The sequence below is a fragment of the Rhinoderma darwinii genome, chromosome 7 (assembly GCF_050947455.1).
Source record: "Rhinoderma darwinii isolate aRhiDar2 chromosome 7, aRhiDar2.hap1, whole genome shotgun sequence".
Taxonomy (NCBI): Eukaryota; Metazoa; Chordata; class Amphibia; order Anura; family Rhinodermatidae; genus Rhinoderma; species Rhinoderma darwinii.
In genome coordinates, this window is record NC_134693.1 from 132,164,825 (window position 1) to 132,190,069 (window position 25,245).

The 25,245-nt window shown below is 41.7% G+C and overlaps 1 protein-coding gene and 1 long non-coding RNA gene across 5 annotated transcripts in view; one reads left to right on the top strand and one right to left on the bottom strand.

Annotated features, from left to right (window-relative positions):
* Nucleotides 1-2,396: 2,396 nt before the first annotated feature.
* LOC142657384 (uncharacterized) lies at nucleotides 2,397-10,115 on the bottom strand. The gene is made up of 2 exons (XR_012849914.1): nucleotides 9,963-10,115; nucleotides 2,397-2,785 (listed from the first exon to the last, which is right to left on the bottom strand). It is a non-coding gene; the product is annotated as an uncharacterized LOC142657384 (long non-coding RNA).
* Nucleotides 10,116-10,192: 77 nt separating this feature from the next.
* PLXNB1 (plexin B1) overlaps nucleotides 10,193-25,245 on the top strand; it is a 126,755-nt gene continuing 111,702 nt past the window's right edge. For 3 of the 4 annotated variants that reach the window (XM_075834056.1, XM_075834057.1, XM_075834060.1), the window contains exon 1: nucleotides 10,193-10,662. The gene's annotated coding sequence lies outside the window, so the exon portion shown is untranslated. The remainder of the gene's footprint in view (nucleotides 10,663-25,245) is intronic. The other variant, XM_075834058.1, reaches the window with a different exon arrangement.

Sequence of the window (25,245 nt, forward strand, 5' to 3'; positions counted from 1 at the left end):
TGGCTCCAAAAACAGCTCAAGAAGTGACATGCACTTCTTTTTTATGGGGCGTTTTCTTACGCGCCGTTTTTAAAAACGGATACGTAAAAAATGCCCCGTGGGAACAAAACACCGTTTTTCCCATTGAAATCAATGGGCAGATGTTTGGAGGCGTTCAGCCCCTGTATTTTCAGCCGCTTTTTGGAGCGTTTACAGCCCGAAAAACGGCTGAAAATAACCCGTGTGAACATACCCTAAGGCTTCATGCACACAGAATCCCTATGGTTCTGATCCTGGTGTATTACAGCAGTCCTCCCAACAGTGATCACTTTGGCACAGTGGCAGTGCCTGCTCGATCGCCTTGAGAGTAGATCAAGGAGCCGCGCGACCTCAGGCTTTCATATACTATTATGTAAAGCTGCGGTAAGAAGTTAAGTTTGGAATGGAACCAAAGTGTCTGGAGTAAACCCAATACAGACTCTATACATAAGTTGCACTTGTTGGATGCGCTAGTGCTTCAAGACAATGGTACCAATCAATGAATTACCGCACCATTCTTTATTGAAGACAAATGTCCATTGGATCTAACCAGAGAAGGGCTTAACCTTATATACACAAGAAGTTGTGACTCAGGATATGTCAAAGTTGATCATTTCGTTTTGATTGTTTTACCTTTATCTAAGACTCTTTCCATGGCCTCTCCCATTGTTTTGACCAAAGGTCCGACTCGTATTACACGACCCGATATGGGCTGTGAAAACATGAGACAGCTCGTTGATCGGCGCTTGTTTGCTCCTTTCAGAAGGAGCAATGATCGGTTATTTATGGGGATGAGTGATCGCTCGTCCCCATACATTTCCGTCATGTCGGCAGCGCGTCTCCCTGTTTACCGACAACGATTATATTTTGTGCTGCATAAACGATACAATCAGCCGATGAACGAGCAAAAGCTTTTTTATTGGCTGATCGATACTCTGTTTATACAGGGCAATGATCAGGAACGGACGATCGCATGAACACACGTTTGCCCGATCATTGGCCCGTGTAAAATGGCTTTTATAATCAGCGCTCATTTCTGCACAGTCATATCATTGTGTAAATTAATATTGATTCATTTTTCTACCAATTTTTCAAAATTCATCAAAAACAGCCGCTCTGCTTATTCTGACATTCCCATAGGTGGCTTATTTGCTATAAGATGTATTATAGGTGTATTTAATGCCCTATTAGAGCATATGTACATGATAGACGGGGGGACTCCACTACATAAGCCAGAATGGAGAGACCCTTTGTTGCTCCCGTTCTGGTAGACTCGAGCCGTCCTTGTATTACATGGTGGCCGTTCATCTCACCGCGACTTCCCTGGCAGAATCAGCTGTTTGCCGGAGGTGCTAGGAGCGGGACCCAGGGCGATCCTTGTAAAAGGAGCAAATGAGCACTGTTCAACAAACTGTCTCATTGATCGGCGCTCATTTTCACGGGCCATGTAATAAGACCTTTAGTTTCGCCTGTGGTGGCGCTGCAGGGAAATTGAACACTTACTGCCAGGTTTCCACACAGATTACAGCTGATCGCTGGGTGTCTCAGCAGGGGGACACTTTGTCATCATCTTCTTGTTAAAGGTCCCTTCTAAGGACCCTTTTAGACCGACCAATTATCGGGCAAACGAACGTTCACAAAAATTGTGTAAACAGGGCAACGATCAGCCGACGAACGAGCCAAACCTCGATCCTCGTTTGATCCTATCGTTTACGCAGCCTAAAATATTATCGTTGTCGGCAGCACAACTACCTGTGTAAATAGAGATAGGCTACCGACATGATAGAAATGTATGGAGACGAGCAATCTGAGTAACGAGCGCTCGTCCCCATACATTACTAATAATAGCTCCTTGTGAAAGGAGCAAACGAGCGACGATCAATGAGCTGTCTCGTTGATTGGCGCTCATTTACACTTCCCTCGTCGGGCCGTGTAAGAGGACCTTAACAAGTATGGATAGTCCAACGCAGGGAACGCCATCAATCCAATGTGTATGGCCGGCTAAAGAAACAGACTGATCCAATATCATAAGAAATAAATTAACCCAAGCATGTCTGAGTTTGGAAGGAAACCAGAGCAACCCAATGTGAAGATGGAAGGATAGACAAACTCCAGTCTACTGACAGACAGAAAGATAGGGAGAGGACAGACCATGAGGGAAGAGTTGGGTAAATACATTTTCTTTATGACTCAGGACTGAAGAAGGTAATATGACTTTGATTAATGTTGTGTAATTGATAAAATACACAAATTACACTCACCCTATCCTCACTTATTGTGTCCTTGATCTAGTGGCCTTGAAAATTGAGCAACACTTGGAAAAACATTTTAGGTGAAGTTATCCTTTAAGGAAACATACTCTTCAAAATGGCCGGGTCTGTGACAACCACCATTTATTGTCATGTAATGTTATTTTACTAGATACATTAGTATAATCCCGTGTGTGAGCCGTGTGGATGATATGATCGCCTGCTCAGGAACATGTGCCAGCCACGCATGGGCAGTGAACCAATTTCCTGCCCCTTCTAGGTGACTTAGGGCGTCTCTTCTTCAAAGCCAAAGGACTCCTTGGCAACCATGACCTGTAAAATATTACAGTATCTGTCATTTACACAGCTGGTATATTCTTCACGTAGAATGCATTCACTCATGTTCTGTCGCAGTCAGAGGTGGGGAAGGGGCTGCCAGAGCATTTGCCCCGGGTGTCGGGGCAAGGCAGGCCTACTTCATGCCCAATTCCGTAGTTAGAAGCCTTTATATCAGAAACCTGATAATTTTGGCACAGGGAAAATCAATTGATAGGGAAACAAATCAGTAAAACACTTGGATGTGTCTCAGGTTGTCAGATTTATAGCAGAATTAGCGTCATGTGTATTACAGTTTGTATAATAATGAAACAACATGACATTTACTGTACTCAGATTAATTTCAGTGACAGCACATTAAGGGACAGATGTTATTTTACTACATGTGACCTGAAAGAACATTCTTTATGAATTTCATTCTTTTCACAATTTTTTTTCCCCCCCTTTGCTAAATGCAATCAAGGAAATTCATAAATGTAATTATACCTAAATCTACTTGTGCACAAAGCCATATTATTAAAGACTATTTCTTATGCCTTTTTGTCTGACCACAGAAGGTGTGGTTTATTATTTGCATAGAGATTGTTTTCCGCCAGTTTTTTCATCATAAATTGTGCAGCCTTATATTGTCTAGTAGTGTGCACAATAACACAAATATAACTACTATAATACTGCCACCTCTGTACAAGTATATAATACTATCTTACTGCCCCCTATGTACAAGAATATAACTACTATAATACTGCCCCCTATATACAAGAATATAACTACTATAATACTGGCCCTATATACAAGAATATAACTACTATAATACTGCCCTCTATATACAAGAATATAACTACTATAATACTGCTCCTATAAACAAGAATATAACTACTATAATACTGCTCCTATATACAAGAATATAACTACTATAATACTGTACCCTATATACAAGAATATAACTACTATAATACTGGCCCTATATACAAGAATATAACTACTATAATACTGCCCCCTATGTACAAGAATATAACTACTATAATACTGCTCCCTATATACAAGAATATAACTACTATAATACTGCCCCCTATATACAAGAATAGAACTACTATAATACTGCCTCCTATATACAAGAATATAACTACTATAATACTGCCCCTATATACAAGAATATAACTACTATAATACTGCTCCTATATACAAGAATATAACTACCATAATACTGCTCCTACATACAAGAATATAACTACTATAATACTGCCCCCTATATACAAGAATATAACTACTATAATACTGCCCCCTATATACAAGAATATAACTACTATAATACTGCTCCCTATGTACAAGAATATAACTACTATAATACTGCTCCCTATGTAGAAGAATATAACTACTATAATACTGCCCCTATATACAAGAATATAACTACTATAATACTGCCCTCTATATACAAGAATATAACTACTATAAGGCTGGGTTCACACGTGGCGGAATTTCACTTAAATTCCGCTGCGGACACTCCGCAGCGTTAATCCGCAGCGGAGCCGTTTGTCCATTGACTTACACTTTAATTTAGCAGTGTTCGTTTAGACCAGGCGTAAAATTCCGCTGCGGAGCATAGGCTGCGGAGCGGAATTTGGTGTCCGCAGCATGCTCTGTCTGTTGCGGAGCAGTGGCGGACTCATGGCGGAATTTCTCCATTGACTTCAATGGAGAGTCAAAATTCCGCAATGAAGTCCGCAGATCTTATGTGTGCTGCGGAGCGTATTGGTTTTACTACCATGACATTTCTTCATTCTGGCTGGACCTATGTATTTCTAGGTCTACAGCCAGACTGAGGAAGTCAATGGGGCTCCCGTAATGACGGGAGCGTTGCTAGGAGACGTCAGTAAATAGTCACTGTCCAGGGGGCTGAAAGAGTTAAGCGATCGGCAGTAACTGTTTCTGCACCCGGGACAGTGACTACCGATCTCAATATACATGTATCTGTAAAAAAATATATAAGTTCATACTTACCGAGAACTCCCTGCGTCTGTCTCCAGTCCGGCCTCCCAGGATGACGTTTCAGTCTAAGTGACGGCTGCAGCCAATCACAGGCCAAGCACAGGCTGCAGCGGTCACATGGACTGGCGCGTCATCCAGGGAGGTCGGGCTGGATGCCGAAAGAGGGACGCGTCACCAAGACAACGGCCGGTAAGTATGAAAATCGTTTACTTTCACTAGGGAAAGTGCTGTCCCTTCTCTCTATCCTGCACTGATAGGGAGAAGGGAAGCACTTTTCCCGCAGTCCGCAGCAGCTAGTCCGCATCAATGTACTGCACATTTTGTGCAGATCCGCAGCAGAATCTGCAACGCAGATTCTGTGCGGCATTGATGCGGACAGTTGCGGAGGAAATCCGCCACGTGTGGTCATGCCCTAATACTGGTCCTATATACAAGAATATAACTACTATAATACTGCTCCTACATACAAGAATATAACTACTATAATACTGCTCCTATATACAAGAATATAACTACTATAATACTGCTCCTACATACAAGAATATAACTACTATAATACTGCCCCCTATATACAAGAATATAACTACTATAATACTGCCCCCTATATACAAGAATATAACTACTATAATACTGCCTCCTATATACAAGAATATAACTACTATAAAACTGCTCCCTATATACAAGAATATAACTACTATAATACTGCTCCCTATATACAAGAATATAACTACTATAATACTGCCCCCTATATACAAGAATATAACTACTATAATACTGCCTCCTATATACAAGAATATAACTACTATAATACTGCCCCTATATACAAGAATATAACTACTATAATACTGCTCCTATATACAAGAATATAACTACCATAATACTGCTCCTACATACAAGAATATAACTACTATAATACTGCCCCCTATATACAAGAATATAACTACTATAATACTGCCCCTATATACAAGAATATAACTACCATAATACTGCTCCTACATACAAGAATATAACTACTATAATACTGCCCCCTATATACAAGAATATAACTACTATAATACTGCTCCCTATGTACAAGAATATAACTACTATAATACTGCCCCCTATATACAAGAATATAACTACTATAATACTGCCCCCTATATACAAGAATATAACTACTATAATACTGCTCCCTATGTAGAAGAATATAACTACTATAATACTGCCCCTATATACAAGAATATAACTACTATAATACTGCCCTCTATATACAAGAATATAACTACTATAATACTGCCCCCTATATACAAGAATATAACTACTATAATACTGATACTATATACAAGAATATAACTACTATAATACTGCTCCCTATATACAAGAATATAACTACTATAATACTGCCCCCTATATACAAGAATATAACTACTATAATACTGCCCCCTATATACAAGAATATAACTACTATAATACTGATACTATATACAAGAATATAACTACTATAATACTGCCCCCTATATACAAGAATATAACTACTATAATACTGCCCCCTATATACAAGAATATAACTACTATAATACTGCCCCCTATATACAAGAATATAACTACTATAATACTGCCCCTATATACAAGAATATAACTACTATAATACTGCCCCCTATATACAAGAATATAACTACTATAAGGGTATGTGCACATGTAGTGACCAAAAACGTCTGAAAATACAGAGCTGTTTTCAAGGGAAAACAGCCCCTGATTTTCTGACGTTTTTTGAGCAACTCGCGTTTTTCGCGGCGTTTTCGCGCTGTTTTTTACGGCCGTTTTTGGAGCTGTTTTCATTGGAGTCTATGAGAAAACAGCTCCAAAAACGTTCAAAGAAGTGTCCTGCACTTCTTTTGACGAGGCTGTATTTTTACGCGTCGTCGTTTGACAGCTGTCAAACGACGACGCGTAAATGACAGGTCGTCTGCACAGTACGTCGGCAAACCCATTCAAATGAATGGGCAGATGTTTGCCTACGTATTGTAGCCCTATTTTCAGACGTTAAACGAGGCATAATACGCCTCGTTTACGTCTGAAAATAGGTCGTGTGAACCCAGCCTAAGGGTATGTTCACACTAGCGCGTCCGTAACGGCTGAAATTACGGGGATGTTTCAGCCTGAAAACATCCCCGTAATTTCAGCCGTAACGGCATGTGCAGGCGCTAGAACGCCGCGTCCATTACGGACGTAATTGGCGCTGCTATTCATTGGAGTCAATGAATAACGGCTCCAATTACGGCCAAAGAAGTGACAGGTCACTTCTTTGACGCGGGCGTCTATTTACGCGCCGTCTTTTGACAGCGGCGCGTAAATTACGCCTCATGTGAACAGACAAACCTCTGCCCATTGCTTTCAATGGGCAGATGTTTGTCAACGCTATTGAGGCGCTATTTTCAGACGTAATTCGGGGCAAAAACGCCCGAATTACGTCCGTAAATAGGCCGTGTGAACATAACCTGAGGCTGGGTTCACACAACCTATTTTCAGGCGTAAACGAGGCATATTATGCCTCGTTTTACGCCGGAAAATAGTGCTACAATACGTTGGCAAACATCTGCCCATTCATTTGAATGGGTTTGCCGACGTATTGTGCAGACGACCTGTAATTTACGCGTCGTCGTTTGACAGCTGTCAAACGACGATGCGTAAATAGACTGCCTCAGCAAAGAAGTGCAGGACACTTCTTTGCCACGTAATTTGAGCTGTTCTTCATTGAACTCAATGAAGCACAGCTCAAGATTTAAGGTATGTGCACACACACTAATTACGTCCGTAATTGACGGACGTATTTCGGCCGTAAGTACCGGACCGAACACAGTGCAGGGAGCCGGGCTCCTAGCATCATACTTATGTACGATGCTAGGAGTCCCTGCCTCGCTGCAGGACAACTGTCCCGTACTGAAAACATGATTACAGTACGGGACAGTTGTCCTGCAGCGAGGCAGGGACTCCTAGCATCGTACATAACTATGATGCTAGGAACCCGCCTCCCTGCACTGTGTTCGGTCCGGTACTTGCGGCCGAAATACGTCCGTCAATTACGGACGTAATTAGTGTGTGTGCACATACCCTTACGAGCGTCACAGATGCCTCGTAAATTACGAGGAGGAGCATTTACGTGTGAAACGAGGCAGCTGTAAACAGTCTGTCTTTTCACACGTAAATGCCTCTCAGCGTGTGAACATACCCTTATACTGCTCCTATATACAAGAATATAACTACTATAATACTGCCCCCTATATACAAGAATATAACTACTATAATACTGCCTCCTATATACAAGAATATAACTGCTATAATACTGCCCCTATATACAAGAATATAACTGCTATAATACTGCTCCTATTTACAAGAATATAACTACTATAATACTGCCCCCTATATACAAGAATATAACTACTATAATACTACCCCCTATATACAAGATAGAATATAACTACTATAATACTGCCCCCTATATACAAGAATATAACTACTATAATACTGCTCCTTATATACAAGAATATAACTACTATAATACTGCTCCTATATACAAGAATATAACTACTATAATACTGCCCCTTATATACAAGAATATAACTACTATAATACTGCCCCCTATATACAAGAATATAACTACTATAATACTGCCCCTATATACAAGAATATAACTACTATAATACTGCCCCCCTATATACAAGAATATAACTACTATAATACTGCCCCTATATACAAGAATATAACTACTACAATACTGCCCCCTATATACAAGAATATAACTACTATAATACTGCCCCCCTATATACAAGAATATAACTACTATAATACTGCCCCCCTATATACAAGAATATAACTACTATAATACTGCCCCTATATACAAGAATATAACTACTACAATACTGCCCCCTATATACAAGAATATAACTACTATAATACTGCCCCAATGTACAAGAATTTAACTACTATAATGCTGCCCCCTATATACAAGAATATAACTACTATAATACTGCCCCTATACACAAGAATATAACTACTATAATACTGCCCCTATACACAAGAATATAACTACTATAATACTGCCCCTATATACAAGAATATAACTACTATAATACTGCTCCTATATACAAGAATATAACTACTATAATACTGCCTCCTATATACAAGAATATAACTACTATAATACTGTCCCTATATACAAGAATATAACTACTATAATACTGCTCCCTATATACAAGAATATAACTACTATAATACAGCTCCTATATACAAGAATATAACTACTATAATACTGCCCCTATATACAAGAATATAACTACTATAATACTGCTCCTATATACAAGAATATAACTACTATAATACTACTCCCAATATACAAGAATATAACTACTATAATACTCCTCCCTATATACAAGAATATAACTACTATAATACTGCCCCCTATATACAAGAATATAACTACTATAATACTGCCCCTATATACAAGAATATAACTACTATAATACTGCTCCTATATACAATATAACTACTATAATACTGCCCCCTATGTACAAGAATATAACTACTATAATACTGCTCCTATATACAAGAATATAACTACTATAATACTGCTCCTATATACAATATAACTACTATAATACTGCCCCCTATGTACAAGAATATAACTACTATAATACTGCTCCTATATACAAGAATATAACTACTATAATACTGCCCCTATATTCAAGAATATAACTACTATAATACTGCTCCTATATACAAGAATATAACTATAATACTGCTCCCTATATACAAGAATGTAACTATAATACTGCCCCTATATACAAGAATATAACTATAATACTGCCCCTATATACAAGAATATAACTATAATACTGCTCCCTATATACAAGAATATAACTATAATACTGCCCCTATATACAAGAATATAACTACTATAATACTGCCCCTATATACAAGAATATAACTTCTATAATACTGCTCTTATATACAAGAATATGACTACTATAATACTGCTCCTATATATAAGAATATAACTATAATACTGCCCCTATATACAAGAATATAACTATAATACTGCTCCCTATATACAAGAATGTAACTATAATACTGCCCCTATATACAAGACTAGAACCACTATAATACTGCTCCTATATACAAGAATATAACTACTATAATACTGCCCCCAATGTACAAGAATATAACTACTATAATACTGCCCCCAATGTACAAGAATATAACTACTATAATACTGCCCCCTATGGATAGGAATATAAACGGTTGATCTGTACATGGTACTTTCCAGGGAATTACTAGCACTGTAGGATATATACATTGATTACATCTATAGCCGGGATATATGGGGGACACTGATACCTGCTGGGAATGGGCTGTCAGTATTACAGGTATCACACAGGACAGATAGCTGGAGGTGACACTGATATTCTGTATTATGTCCCCGTGTGTCAGGGCTTTGTAGAGGCGTGGCTACAAGGAAACAATTCGGGCGTGGCTATGCAGATTTCTCACCCCTGGGACGCTGCGGCAGAGTGAGGGGGCGTGTCCTGGGGCGTGGATTCTGTCCATTGAGTTTGGGAGAGCGGCTGGGAGGCAGATTGAAATCAGGAGGGGGAAGAGCAGCATGGGATCGCGCAGAGAGTGATGCTGAGGACGGAATGAGACGATCACAAGTCATTCTGAACCGCACAGGATACTGCAGAAGGGCTGCGAACCTTCTGGGATGCATTAAAACACAAGGGGAGAGAAATCCTTAAAATCCCCAAAAATCAAGGGATCCCATAAAATGCAGGACTGCACTGAGACCCAGTGACTGGAGAATGGAGAGGTACTGCAAGGGACACCGCGAAATATGATGAGAGTACAGGGTGAGCCAAGACCCAGAAGTGGGTGACAACCGGAGGCACCCTTCCAGGAGGTGAGAAAGATTTCACTGCAGCTCCTGAAGAGTTAAATCTATAGTGGATGGTCATTGGGCACCTGCATTGTGCTTTGTAGGATCGTGAGTGGCACCAGTGGATTATTATAGCCCCCTCTGTAAAGAGAAGCTTTCACCCAGGTGAGTGTGTTGTGTAGGACAGACCTGTCATAGACTTTCCTGTTTATTTTTCTACATACTTCAGTTCTGAAAAGCTCCTTGTACTGTGCCCTGAGCCAGCTCCCTACTGATGGTGTCACTACACCCCCCCCCCCTACAGCACAGCAGTGCTGAGTATGCACTGAAGTAGGATTGCTCTTCACAATAATCCACTTGTGCTGGTTAATGGTTTAGTTTCCACATGTGAGCGGTGTATGCACATTGCACAATTTTGCAAGAAACTATATCCTAATCCTATATATGCCTGTATACACTCCTGCATAGGAACTTTGCCTGTATACAGTATGAATGAAGGGAACTGTGATTCCCAATAAGGGGTTAATCTGTGTATGTACAGAGTTATGGTCCCCTGTGGCCAGTGTTTTGTGTTATTGGGGTTTGAAAGAGTTCAGTAATTTTGCAAGTTTTAGAATAAGTCCCACTGGGGGGGCAAACCAAATTGAATTAAGAAATGTCTGGTCTAGAGATAATTGAAGTAAATGTACAGGACCCTAGCGGATTTGATGTATGATATCTACGCGATATAATATAGCTATCAGTAATTGTCCAAAGTTGAACTTCCCTGATGTCTTGGAGCTGCATTCCATCATTGTGTAGACAGTTCATCCTCGTGAAGGTAGAATCAGTGTGTGTGTATATATATATATATATATATATGTGTGTGTGTGTATATAACCACTCTAAATGCAGGTGTGACTGCCCTTAACACCAATTTCCCTCTACACCCCATGTCATACTCACCGTGGTCCAAGAAGCTGAGATATAGAGCGCTGTTTGTCAGGGTACTAACACTGGAGAACTGGTGGTCATTGATGATTTCCTTCCTAGGTCGAGTAAGGCTGGATTCACACATTGCGTATTTGTTGCAGATTTTTTTAGCCAAAGCCAGAAGTGGATCCAGGAGCAAGAAAAAGTACAAGTTCTTCCTATATATTTCCCATCCTTTTGAAACCACTTCTGGCTTTGGCTCAAAAATGTGCAACAAATACGCGCTGTGTGAATCCAGCCTAATGCGTCTAAATTTTAGCGCCCATATTACGGCAGCAAGATCCGGATCCACTGTGGATCCACAGAACTGGAGAAGAACCATAAAACCCTACAGATTCATGGGTCCTGTGACCGTTGAAATGCGGCCGCCTGAAACCGTCCTAGAGTCACTATTTTGCAGAGCAACTACTTCTCCGATGTAAGAATCCTATCAAACCGCTCCCTATATATCAGTTTCCTGGACCCTTGTGACATGGAGGGGGCTTTGGGGCAGAATGTAGTCACACCTGAATGTTAAGGAGTGCACTTAGATGGGCAATAATAATCCACCATCATATCAATACAATGTAACGTTAGTTTATTGTGGTGTTTTTGTTGATTACTATTTTACTTATTATACAATAAAATGAATGGGAAACAATAACACAATAGTATTTCTGTATGTGTGGATCTGTATGATTATTGGACGGGATCCTATCCCGAAAATCTGCTGTGTTCCTGAGAACCTTCCAACATATTTTATCGGAGAGTCATATTCTTAGTTTTAGTTTGTGGTCGTATTGGTTGTTTCTATAGCATTATGGGTGAGGTGGCATCTATTGTGAAGGATATTCCCTTCCTGTTGCCATAGGGTTCTCCTTGCCCTGTAACATCACTCATAGTCATCACCGGCGGAGCGACATGTTTTATCAAGTTACTTTAGACTATAGATTTCATTGGTTGTCGTAACTGAAATATGAAGGGTGGGGGAGGGGGTGTCTGTGTTTTTTATAATGTGAATTTGAAAACTGCCCTTGAGTGCTCTTGGAAAGACCCATAAATCAAGTCGTATTTTCCTACTTATTGGTAGATGGAAATTGTCTCTGGGGAAACACACCTTCCCTCTATTCTTCACTCCAGATGTCTATAACAAAGTGAAGAAAATAGGGACTTGAGTATCTCGATGCCTTTGTGTCCTGGGTTGTAGAGCGTATCGGAGTGATGGGGACCTTCAGTAAACACTAAGCCTTGTATGTGTGTTGTGGTGGAAATGACTATTGACTTACAGCCAAACAATCCATATTCACCCCAACCTAATGGACTTCCGTATACAAGAGGTCAACACTTAGTATAGAGGCTTTATCTCCAGATCCTGTTATATTATTTTTGAGGACTATGGAATCATAGGTCACCCTGATATAGTGTATAGGTCCGATAGCATTTGCCTTCAAAGTATATGTACTTGAAGGTCACTTCAAAAAGACCATGGATGGTGGATCATTCGAGCAGGGTTGGAAAAGGGTTGCTTGGGTCCACCAGATTAAAAAAAAATCTGAGGACCCATTCTTCACCTATATCATTTGTACATACAGAACATATCATCAGTAAGGTCCAATAGGTTAGCAATAGACCCTAGTATAAAGTTGTTGGCTACAAAGTCACCACCAAATGGGGTTGTGGACCTTTCGGACCATTATTGTATCAGAGCCTTGTCCCAATGGAGGATTGTTTAGTGGGCCAGTCCAACCCTAGGAGAGAGTCTTACACCAAAATTTCAAGGATAAATTAAATTCCTGAGTATCTTTGTAGACCATGCCCATCTTTATCTTTGGGTGTAAAGTTGGCCGTAAGATCAAATTTTTGATGACGAGACTTTGAGAGACAATCTGAGGGAACTTCTCACAAGAAAAGCCGGGGTAAAAAGAGGTACTAGATTAACGACTTGGTGACTAGTAGAAGTTTTTGGTTGTGCCTCCTCTTCTGGAATGTACCATTGTGTCATCCCTATGACATCTTCTTGCAGGACGAATGCAATTCTCCCCCGCATTACTATTCCGTCTCCTCAGCTGGGTCTCCGCATATGTGATCAGCATTGTCTACTGAGCTGGAGGTCATGGTAGGGGTTGAGTGTAGACATTTGAATAAAGCTGTGAGCACTTTCAAGGCAATTGGGGGTTAATAAGACACTGTGAGTAGTTAACGGGGCGCTGGCGGATGTTGCCAGGCAAGAAGTAACACCAGGGTACCCTGCGGCCAATCCGCATAGCTTTAAGACTTGCCAATCTACTCAGCAATGAGTGGTGCTAGTGGCGTTCCGCATTAAAAAAAGATGCTCCATCATGGTAGGTTTGAGAAGGAGGCATGAGATTCCTTTGTTCCCATTGTTGTAGGGTGGTGAATGAGCTGCGAGTTGGGGGAGGGTGTTGGAGTTGCTTATCATCTATTCAGCAACAGCTGCTGTCTGAATACCTTATCGGAGACAGTTCCATGGGGAAAGGCTGAGGAGGGATGGAGTCCTGGATGTGGCACTGAACTGGAAAATCTAGATCGGGCTTGTTTTTCAATACCTGTATGGTGGCGCAGCGTGTCATAACTGGCACCTGCTGAAGAGGGAGCTGGCGTCCCTTATGGTGACCGATGGATTGATATGACTTACTAAGAAAATATTTGGGTGAATTAAAATCCAAATAAGGGAGGAGGGATTCGGTTGCAAATGGCGCCAAAAAGAATTCATGGCATGCGCCAAATTTATTATGTGTTTTAGGACTTCTGCCTCAAAATATTTTAACTGTATAAAGTTCAGCACTTTTTGGCGACAAATATGTATGTCAGTCATGAGGTGGTGTAAGGAAATGTGTCCAGTGAGTTTTGCCAAATTGATCGTGCCACCCGCATCATGTGGGTAAATTGACACAATTTGCACCATCTTTGCCAATTAGAAATTGTATTCACCCTGAGATCCTAAAACTGCCTCTTCCAAAATAAAAGGGGTAATTTTTCAGATTGAATTTTTTTTTTAAAGGGCCAGTATACCTAAACTCTGCAGCTTATAATAGTGCAGTAGCGTTATAAGACACATCTGATATCAGTCACTGTGTACGCTAATACATCTGGTGGTCCTCTGCAGTGGAGATATATGAGATAAAGTAGTGATCATGGGGGGGATTTTCTGGGCTCCCTGTCATTTCTCTTGTTGAAGAATACAGTCAGCCTAACGTGGCTGATAACAGGGAACAAAAGATGAGAATTCAACTGCACATCAATAGTGGATTTAATGGACTTTGGGCTCCTTTTTAGAAGTATAAGCTCCATTTTTTAAAACATCAAGCTGACCCCCTCCCATACAGCAGTTGTTCACATGGAGTGGGGGTGCGTGTACTCTGTAGGTAGGGCGACCAGACCAGTCATGTGAATCCAAACACATAGAATTACCTATGCATGGCTGCTCTGCAATTACTTCAAATGGATATTGTATGGCTCCTTCCATAGGCAGCATGCATATAAGTTAATAGCACTGGAACAATCCATTATGCATATTTTGTGTGCCTGAAGTTACGCTGACTTACATTGAGGGTATGTTACAGTATCCAGACAGAGATGGTGGTTACATAGACAAAAGCCTTTTACATGTTGTTTGGATTGTGTATCACTTTAAATCCATTAAAGGGACATCCATTCTATATTTTGTGGCTTAAGGGGGCGGAGCATGACACAGGGGTGATCTGTATGCTGTTCTTTGTCTCATGTACCGCCCCCGCAGACCCTGCACTAGGCATAATACATTAATCCATCCTATTGGAGACAATTTTTCTCATTATTTTTTAATATTGACAAGTTGCAAATTTTATCCCAAATTTGTTGCATGTCCTGTTGGTGACTTTTTGTGGCGCAGTTTACTCCTAAAACTGGCGAAAAATACTTTGTAAATGTGGTTCAATGTATCCGTTTCGCCTTGAGTGTTCCTTTTAAATACATTTTTTGCAACTTTTTTTTTTTTGAGGGACTGTTTACATCAGCGTTGCCCTTCCGTTGAGGGGTTCCGTCGGAGGTTTCCGTCTTGTTAACCCCTCAGCGGAAAGGCAAATGGAAACCCTAGCTTCCGTTTCCCTCACCATTGATCTCAATGGTGACGGAAACGTTGTTAAAGGTTTCTTCTGGTCACCGTTGTGACAGGGTTCCGTTGTTTTGATGGAAACCTCAGAGGGAACCCATCAACGGAAGGGCAACGCTGATGTGAATAGGCCCTTTCCTAAAACTAAAAAAGAATTGACCATTAAAGTGATATTTCACCGCTCATACAGTGAAGGAAATAAGTATTTGATCCCTTGCTGATTTTGTAAGTTTGCCCACTGTCAAAGACATGAACAGTCTAGAATTTTTAGGCTAGGTTAATTTTACCAGTGAGAGATAGATATATAAAAAAAAAAAAGAAAATCACATAGTCAAAATTATATATATTTATTTGCATTGTGCACAGAGAAATAAGTATTTGATCCCTTTGGCAAACAAGACTTAATACTTGGTGGCAAAACCCTTGTTGGCAAGCACAGCAGTCAGACGTTTTTTGTAGTTGATGATGAGGTTTGCACACATGTTAGATGGAATTTTGGCCCACTCCTCTTTGCAGATCATCTGTAAATCATTAAGATTGCGAGGCCGTCGCTTGGCAACTCGGATCTTCAGCTCCCTCCATAAGTGTTCGATGGGATTAAGGTCTGGAGACTGGCTAGGCCACTCCATGACCTTAATGTGCTTCTTTTTGAGCCACTCCTTTGTTGCCTTGGCTGTATGTTTCGGGTCATTGTCGTGCTGGAAGACTCAGCCACGAGCCATTTTTAATGTCCTGGTGGAGGGAAGGAGGTTGTCACTCAGGATTTGATGGTACATGGCTCCATCCATTCTCCCATTGATGCGGTGAAGTAGTCGTGTGCCCTTAGCAGAGAAACACCCCCAAAACATAATGTTTCCACCTCCATGCTTGACAGTGGGGACGGTGTTCTTTGGGTCATAGGCAGCATTTCTCTTCCTCCAAACACGGCGAGTTGAGTTAATGCCAAAGAGCTCAATTTTAGTCTCATCTGACCACAGCACCTTCTCCCAATCACTCTCAGAATCATCCAGATGTTCATTTGCAAACTTCAGACGGGCCTGTACATGTGCCTTCTTGAGCAGGGGGACCTTGCGGGCACTGCAGGATTTTAATCCATTACGGCGTAATGTGTTACCAATGGTTTTCTTGGTGACTGTGGTCCCAGCTGCCTTGAGATCATTAACAAGTTCCCCCGTGTAGTTTTCGGCTGAGCTCTCACCTTCCTCAGGATCAAGGATACCCCACGAGGTGAGATTTTGCATGGAGCCCCAGATCGATGTCGATTGACAGTCATTTTATTTTGTGTCTTCCATTTTCTTACTATTGCACCAACAGTTGTCTCCTTCTCACCCAGCGTCTTACTTATGGTTTTGTAGCCCATTCCAGCCTTGTGCAGGTCTATGATCTTGTCCCTGACATCCTTAGAAAGCTCTTTGGTCTTGCCCATGTTGTAGAGGTTAAAGTCAGACTGATTAATTGAGTCTGTGGACAGGAGTCTTTTATACAGGTGACCATGTAAGAGCTGTCTATAATGCAGGCACCAAGTTGATTTGGAGCGTGTAACTGGTCTGGAGGAGGCTGAACTCTTAATGGTTGGTAAGGGATCAAATACTTATTTTTTCTGTGCACAATGCAAATACATATATAGAATTTTGACAATGTGATTTTCTTTTTTTTTTTTATATATAATCTATCTCTCACTGGTAAAATTAACCTAGCCTAAAAATCAGCAAGGGATCAAATACTTATTTCCTTCACTGTAGTTACGCCCCTGTCTTTACGATGTCCTCTATGTCAAGTTGTTCTGCTTTCTTTTTTTTGGGGTGAAAGCTGGGTGACAACCAATATGGCTGCCATTCCAGCTCCACATGGGTTGTCACCCAGTCTTCCTAGAGTCTTAAAAGGCAAATGTGCCTCAGCACAACTCCTTCTCAAATATACTTTTAGGACATGTTTGTCAATTGGGTGGAGTCCCCTATTCAGGAACTCATGCTTGCAGACTAAGCCTATTTTTAGTTGTCCCTAGTTGTAGTCCTCATGAAATAACAATTCTGAATCATCTTTTCTAAGAGCTTTAAGTTGTGCCGTTCCTCTGTTCTTCATCCTAGAAATCTACGAATAAATTGATGTGTGGGTGTTACCAGTTGGGGGTGTGTCCTTACACAGACTGACTATGTCCAATCAGTGTTGACACTGAGACTGTGTAGGGACACGCCCCCTGACAAGGGAAATGGTAACGCCCAGTTGTCAATTTACTCATTCGTTTCTAGTAGGAATTACAAAGGAACGGCACAATGTAGAGTTCTAACAAAATATGTTCCAGAATTTTTATTTTATGGGGATTTCAAGTATTTACTAAAATAGACATGTCAGGAAAGGTGACGGGTTCTCTTTAAAGGGGTTGTCTGAGACTAGAAAAAAGTTTCTGCTTTCTTCTAAAAACAACGCCCCTCTTGTCCATGGGCTGTGTCTGGTATTGCAGCCCAGCCTTTTTTAAGTGGCACTTGTAATTCTACTAATAAAGTGTGCGCTGGTAGGATAACCCCTAATATGCTAAGTGCAGGTGGAGAGGGCCAGTATTTGAAAGGGTGTTTTGCGTAATATGGACAATCCTTTTAAATTTTGATAAGACCAATACAAGATGCTTTTTCCTGTTCTATTAATTTCTATTTCTATTACCTCCTCCTTGGAGAGCGATGATTTAGTGTCCTCAGACCTGTGAACTTTGGATGGGCTGAAAGCCATTTGTAGAGCTTCAGTCATACAATTTGCCTCCTCGGATTGAGTAATGATCATTCTATGCACACAGAAGTCATGTCAGGGCCAGCAGCTCTCCTAAAGCAAACCCTAAGTGTCTATTGCCCGGCTAAGAATGCAAAATATGTCCAGCACTTCTTTTCCGTTGGAGGTCACATTCCTGACAGAAATTAACCTGAAGCACAGCTGAGGGTCTTTAAACAGGTGCTCCATCTATAATGTTACCCCGGCAGACCCTTTTCAAAGAGCTACTGTTAAATTTATGCTACATAAAGCTAGCTGCAAGAAGGTTAAAGGGTAACTGTCACTGGGCGTATTCTAAAGGGGGGGCTTCAACAGTAAATCCAGGGGGCATTTCCACCTTCTAAGTCGGCGATCCACAGGGAGCAGAAGCCTTTGATGTCATCTTGAGGCATCTTATTATGTCCTAACACTGAGAACTCTTTAATATACGTGAGGAAGACCATGACGTATAGTTCAGCACATTAGACAACCACGGTATTCTTAAGAGAGTGAGTTAATGGCAGCAGAAGAAGTGGCCGCAGAACATGGTTCCATTTATGAACTGGCAGCTCGGTAGGGAGCAGACATAATGTTGAAAGTGGACATCAGAACCAAGTTTACTTGGTGGGCCATTGGAAATATGAGGTAGGCCATGTGGTATGAGCTGGGTAGAAGGACATGACTGATCCTAGAAGGTAGGGAGCGGGAATAATGTTGCAAGCGGACATCAGAACCAAGTCTCCTTGGTGGGCCATGTGGTATGAGCTGGGTAGAAGGACATGACTGATCCTAGAAGGTGGGTAGCGAGTATAATGTTGCAAATGGACATCAGAACCAAGTCTCCTTGGGGGCCCATTGGGAATTTGAAAGTAGGCCATGTGGTTTTTAGCTGGGTAGAAGGACATGACTGCCCCTAGAAGGTGTAGGGAGTGGGTATAATTTTTGCAAGCGTTCGTTAAATTTAGGACTTTCAAATTCATTTCCATCTCAGACATTGCCTATCCATAGGACATGCCATAAATGTCTGTTAGATACAAGTCCCAGCTCTGGGATCTGCACCTATATAGAGCACTGGGGTCACCTGACCCCCGTCCAGCATGGCGTGGTGGCTGCTGGCTGCTAATTCCAGGCAGGGGCTAAGTGGAGAGTTAGCCACGCATGCGGGCTGCTCTCAATTCTATTTTATGGAAGTTACAAAAACAGCCAAGTAGCGCTTGCTCGACTGTTTTCGTAACACCCATAGCAGAATGGAGAGAGCCGCATGCATTCGCCGCCGCATTTCCTATCATTCATCCTGAATGGGGCGACCAGCAGCCGACTCACTAGGCAGAACAGTGGTCGAGGTACCATCGTTCTCCACATGTGTGCAGGTCCCTGTGGACATGCCTTAAATGTCCGAGATAGAAATAATCCTTTAAGGCCTTTTACATGTAGCGATTATCTTGTCAAATATGTACGGTCGAGTAAAAGTTCTCAATCATTGGCTAGTGTGAACATGTTTGAGAAATTGCTTGCTTGTCATTGATCGAATGTTTGATGGACTATAAAATGTTTGATTGTTGGCGCGTTATCTCCCCGTATAAACAGGCATCTAATCGTTAGCAGACGAGATAGGAGGAAAGACAAGCGATCGAAGCTACGAAAAAACATACAATTATCGTAACATATAAATGTATGTCTTCTGAACGTTAATGACTCGTTATATCGCCGATCGGCGCTTCTTTTTACTAAATTATCTTCATAGGTAAAAGGACCCTTACTGGTTTATTTCATTTATAGTCTCCTCGGTGGCCCATTTGACTTTTAAGAGGAGGCCAATATAGTATGAGGTCAAACCATTAATACGAAAAAAATACCTATGTAATTAGATCTTGACTGGTGAAAACCACAATGTCAACCATGACTAGTTCAACTTCCTAAATAACAACCATAGACACTAGATCTTTGTTGACAGCTCCCACCGATTTCGGTAGCCCAAAATGTCTTTCATGAGGAAAATCAGCCAAACCTGAGCTTGCAGGTCCAGCATTGCTTTATTCTGTAATACAATTTTCCCGGATAAGGGGGTAGTAATATACGGTGTGCTGACTGGTACTATGTATTCAAGTGGTTGGGTATCTCTTGTAGGTTCTTCTAGATTTATGATCATTTCGGCCATAACTTGCATTTGTAGGATCCCAGGAAATGAACAGCTTCGTCGGCAGGAAAGGTGCAGTAGTCCTTCTTTGCTTGCACCAGCTACTCTTTGCTCTCCAGGCATGTCTCATTTCACACATCACTGCCGGTGTCATGTCAATATTTGGGCACCATTAAACCCCTTCATTGCCTGGGGTCTGGTAAATTATCGCTCATGCTGAATGTGTGATTTCCTGACTGCATTGCACAACAATGTTCTGCTGCTGGTCAAGTGAGGCACGGGAATGCTATTCATGAAGTCATTTGTAAAAATGTAGACCGAATACCCAACGTATATACACTTTGAATAGTAGTTCTCCCTAAAAAAAAAAAAAAAGTGACCAGTCACCAACCCGGTAATTAACCAATATGTTCGGGTTCGTCTTCATAAATCGGCTCTTATCACTGGTGAAGCCGGCGAAAACCCATGTATGTATTAAATGCTGACCATTCAAAAGAATGGCCGTCCATGTCATACGCAGTCAGGCCGAGTCCACCAGAACAACAGACACTTTTTGTTAGTGGCTTTCCTGTCTAATGGGGGTTCTGAGCAGCGTACCCCCCTTAGATGTCATCTATATACCCTAATAGTACATATGGAAAATGGTTCTCTTAATGAGACAACCCCTATAATTTGTCTTCTCAAATTAGTTCACCTAAGATATATTTTAGGTGACAACCAATATAGCCACTATTACTCCTTGTCACCCAGCTTCCTTGGAGTCTTGATCCCAAAGATCCATTGAACAGTTCTTCGGAGGGTTTGCAAGCCGGTCAGCTGGGTGACAACCCGGGTGTAAGATGTAATGGCAGCCATATTGGTTGTCACCCAGCTCAGAAAGAAATATAATTGCAGAAGTGGACCCTTTAAAGGACTATGTATGGAGAGTTTTTGATGTTCGTGGGACTTGTAATGAGACCAAATCTGGGTGCATGATGTTGGAGAATAATACTGTCCAAATAATATGTTCGGTATCCGGTTATTTCACCTTATTCTAAAACTGCAAGAGGAAATGACTGCCAGTTATAGCTGCAATTGGACCCTAAGTGAAGCTTGTAAACACTTGACCTCCGTGGAGATCTGCCAGAGAACAAGCCGCGTTCTGTAGTGCGATTGTTAGGAACCGTTCACTGATTGTAATCGCCTAAAGCATTGAAATAACTTTAGGAAAATAAAGAATTTATGGGGAAAACATTAACCTAGTACGAGGTGATTAAAGTCAGACCAGGGGGGAAGCCTCCGTATCATCGGACCCTTCACCAGTGACTCGCGTCTCTAATGATGGCAAACCATAGAGAATCCAATATTTTGTATGAAAGTTCTTTATTAGGACATTTCAAAGAATCGGTTGCTCCACTTTGCAGCATGCAGTCCCACACTGAGGCCTTATTCACACGAACGTGTCCGTTTTGCGCGCGTAAAAAACGCATAATTTTTCCTGTGTTGCAGTTCCGTGTGACATCCGTGTACGGCACGCGTCTGTTTTTTTACGCGCGTATGTCATCCGTATCTAACAAGTTTTTTACGTCGGCAAAAAACGTGAAGGAGGTTTTTCTTTTTCTCATCATTTCTTTAGCATCTGTTCTGTGTGCTGTCTCTGATTCACGCATGTGCGTCCGTGTGCTGTCCGTGATTATCACGCACCCATTGACTTCAATGGGTGCGTTGTGCGCAAAAAAACGCACAAGTATAGGACATGCAGTGAATTTCACGCAGCGGACACACGATGCGTGAAAAAAATTTAATGTGTGAATGGCCCCATTGAATTGCATAGGTCCGTGTGACGTCAGTTGTTTTAACCCGCGTAACACGGATGTGAAATACGCTCATGTGAATAAAGCCTAATTCACACGGACATATATAATTCAATGTGGCCATTCACACAGCCGTTGTTTCAACGGACCGTGTGAAGGGTCCGTGAGAAAATAGGACATGTCCTATTTTTTTCACGCTTCACGCATCCCTCCATAGATTCCAGTCTACGGAGGATGCGTGATATCGAGTCCCGCAGCGCAGGGCACGGATACACCTCTGACGTTTTTCACGTCCGATATGCGCAGCGCCCATGTGAATCCGGTCTGAGGGAAATAAACTGCAGCTTCATCCCCCTCCTCCCCTCCTCCGCCCTTCTAGTTACGGTTTTACACTAGATGGACTGGTAACCGAGGAGGTTTTTGAACATTTACACACAGCCTGTAGGCAGATGAATTATATGGTACTAGAAGGTGAAAAAAAATGCAATTTCTCCCCATAAGATATATTTTAAAGTTTCATTTACTAGTTGGACATGAAACGTTTAAATATTATGCAAACAAAATGATGATCATAATCGATATGATTTAGGGTATGTTCACACGCTGAGAGGCAGTTACGTGTGAAAAGACAGACTGTTAACAGCTGCCTCGTTTCACACGTAAAAGCTCCTCCTCGTAATTTACGAGGCGTCTGAGACGCTCGTAAACCTTGAGCCGTGCTTCATTGATTTCAATGAAGAACGGCTCAAATTACGTGGCAAAGAAGTGCCCTGCACTTCTTTGCCGAGGCAGTAATTTTACGCGTCGTAGTTTGACAGCTGTCAAACGACGACTCGTAAATAACAGGTCGTCTGCACAGTACGTCGGCAAACCCATTCAAATGAATGGGCAGATGTTTGCCGACGTATTGTAGCCATATTTTCAGACGTAAAACGAGGCATAATACGCCTCGTATACGTCTGAAATTTGGCCGTGTGAACATACCCTCAAAGCAATTACAGCATTCGAATATTTAAGTTTGGAAATCTCCACCACTGTCTATTTCTAATGAATTTTACAACCAGATGATGGCAAGTGGAGTTTCGAAATATTAATTTAACATTCCTTCTTGGTATCTTCTAGGCAAAGGTGAACATACAGTCCACATAGCTGTTATAGGGCCCGGGAGGAGGGGCATCCCAGATCAGGGGTTCCCCTTCTCATGGGTGGTGTGAACCGCAGGCTCCACAACATTGGTGATAAAAGGGGTGGAAAACCAGCCTGAGGGTCACGTCGTCCTCCTGTCCAACTTGGTAGAGCCATATCTATGCTTTCGTCCGCCCGGGGCAAAGGTTCAGTTTTCTTCACTCATCCTTGTATCTAAATACCCTGGCCAAGGCAAAGTGGCTTGTTGGCACCCTTCATGCACCCAGACCCCAGTAGCTCTCCCCCGTAGCTACACCCCTGCAACTAAGGATGGGATATGAGAACAAATGCTGGGCCTTCGTACGATGGTTGTGGTGGCATTAATCAGTACAAGGCGGGAACCCCATGTTTTTTGTATTTTTTTTTGCTATGGGGCCACTACTCCTCCATTTACACCCTTGGTTCCAGGTGATAAATTCTTAGGCTTTGTTCACAACTGCGTCAGGGCTCCGTCCCGTCTGAGCTTTCCATCAGAACGGAAACCTGACTGAAACAAACAGAAACCATAGGTTTCCATTTGCATCACCATTGACTTCAATGGTGACGGATCCAGTGCAAATGGTTTCCGTTTGTCTCAGTTGTGCAAGGGTTCCGTCGTATTGACAGAATGAATAGCGCAGTCGACTATGGTATTCATTCCTTGCACAACTGAGACAAACGGAAACCATTTGCTCCGGATCGGTCACCATTGAAATCAATGGTGATGCAAATGGAAACCTATGTAACGCCAGAACGGAGCCCTATATGTTCTTACAATGTTGTTCATGGAAGCAGTCACCCTTGAGTTGGCCACCTAATGTCTTTGGACACTAATGATGACCCTTGTGTGTTGTGTCTCATCTCCGATGACATAACATTGAGTATTGTGTGGATTGTGCATCTGACCTCTGCAGCAGAGAAATGTACGGAAGGTCAGTCCTTATTCTACACTTCTCCTAATCTCTTGAAGGTCTCTCCGGCAATGTTGATTTTAACTCTATTTGTCAGCAGGTTTCCCTCTATAAATTCTCACATCTGGCCTCCCGTAATCTATCATTCCATTGGGTTGTAACGCTCTTTGTCTTTTTGGCCTTGGATCGTCTAATGATTAAACACTGCTCAATTTCGTAACTTAATAAGGGCTCGTGACGTCTACCACCGGCTAATACCCACCGGCCGAGCACTTGTACTAATTCAGAAGCTCCATCGCACAACTTATGCAATGAAGCAAAATTATTCTGTTATATAATGTTTGAAATAATCCGCTTTAAATCTGGGAGCTGTGGAAATCTCAAGCTCAAGAACGCGTCAGAAATTTCCAGTTTTAGCTGGTGCTTTTTGGATTTTTTTTTACGTCATTTTACGTTCATGCAGAAATCGAATCTGCTTACCTTTTTTTGGAGGGGCAGCCTCTCTGTCCCTCTATTTTTCCTAACTGGTCTTATTCTGAGTATGGTCAATATTTGGAGATACAGTTGTCAACCAGGTGATAACCATTCCATGCGCCATTTTGTCATAGTCCCATATACAGGTACATATACATTATATTACTTATGTGAAGTTAAAAAAGAAGCGGTCAGGCTGGCCCACTAGAGAACCGAAGGATCCTCCGGTGGCCCTGGCTCTGACATGATAGTGGTATCCAGCCACATTGGGGCCCGAGCTTCAGCGATATAATTAAAGGGGACATGCACTTGATCTGTATAGCTGGATGGGAGGCCCTCACTCTCTGGTGGGCTCCAGAAAGTACAGTCCGACGCCATTGCTAAGCATGCCGTTTTTTCCTATTCCCAATGCGGTAGTGATGCGGGTCCCTATACCTACACAGTAGGTGCTGTATGGCTTTGAGTCAT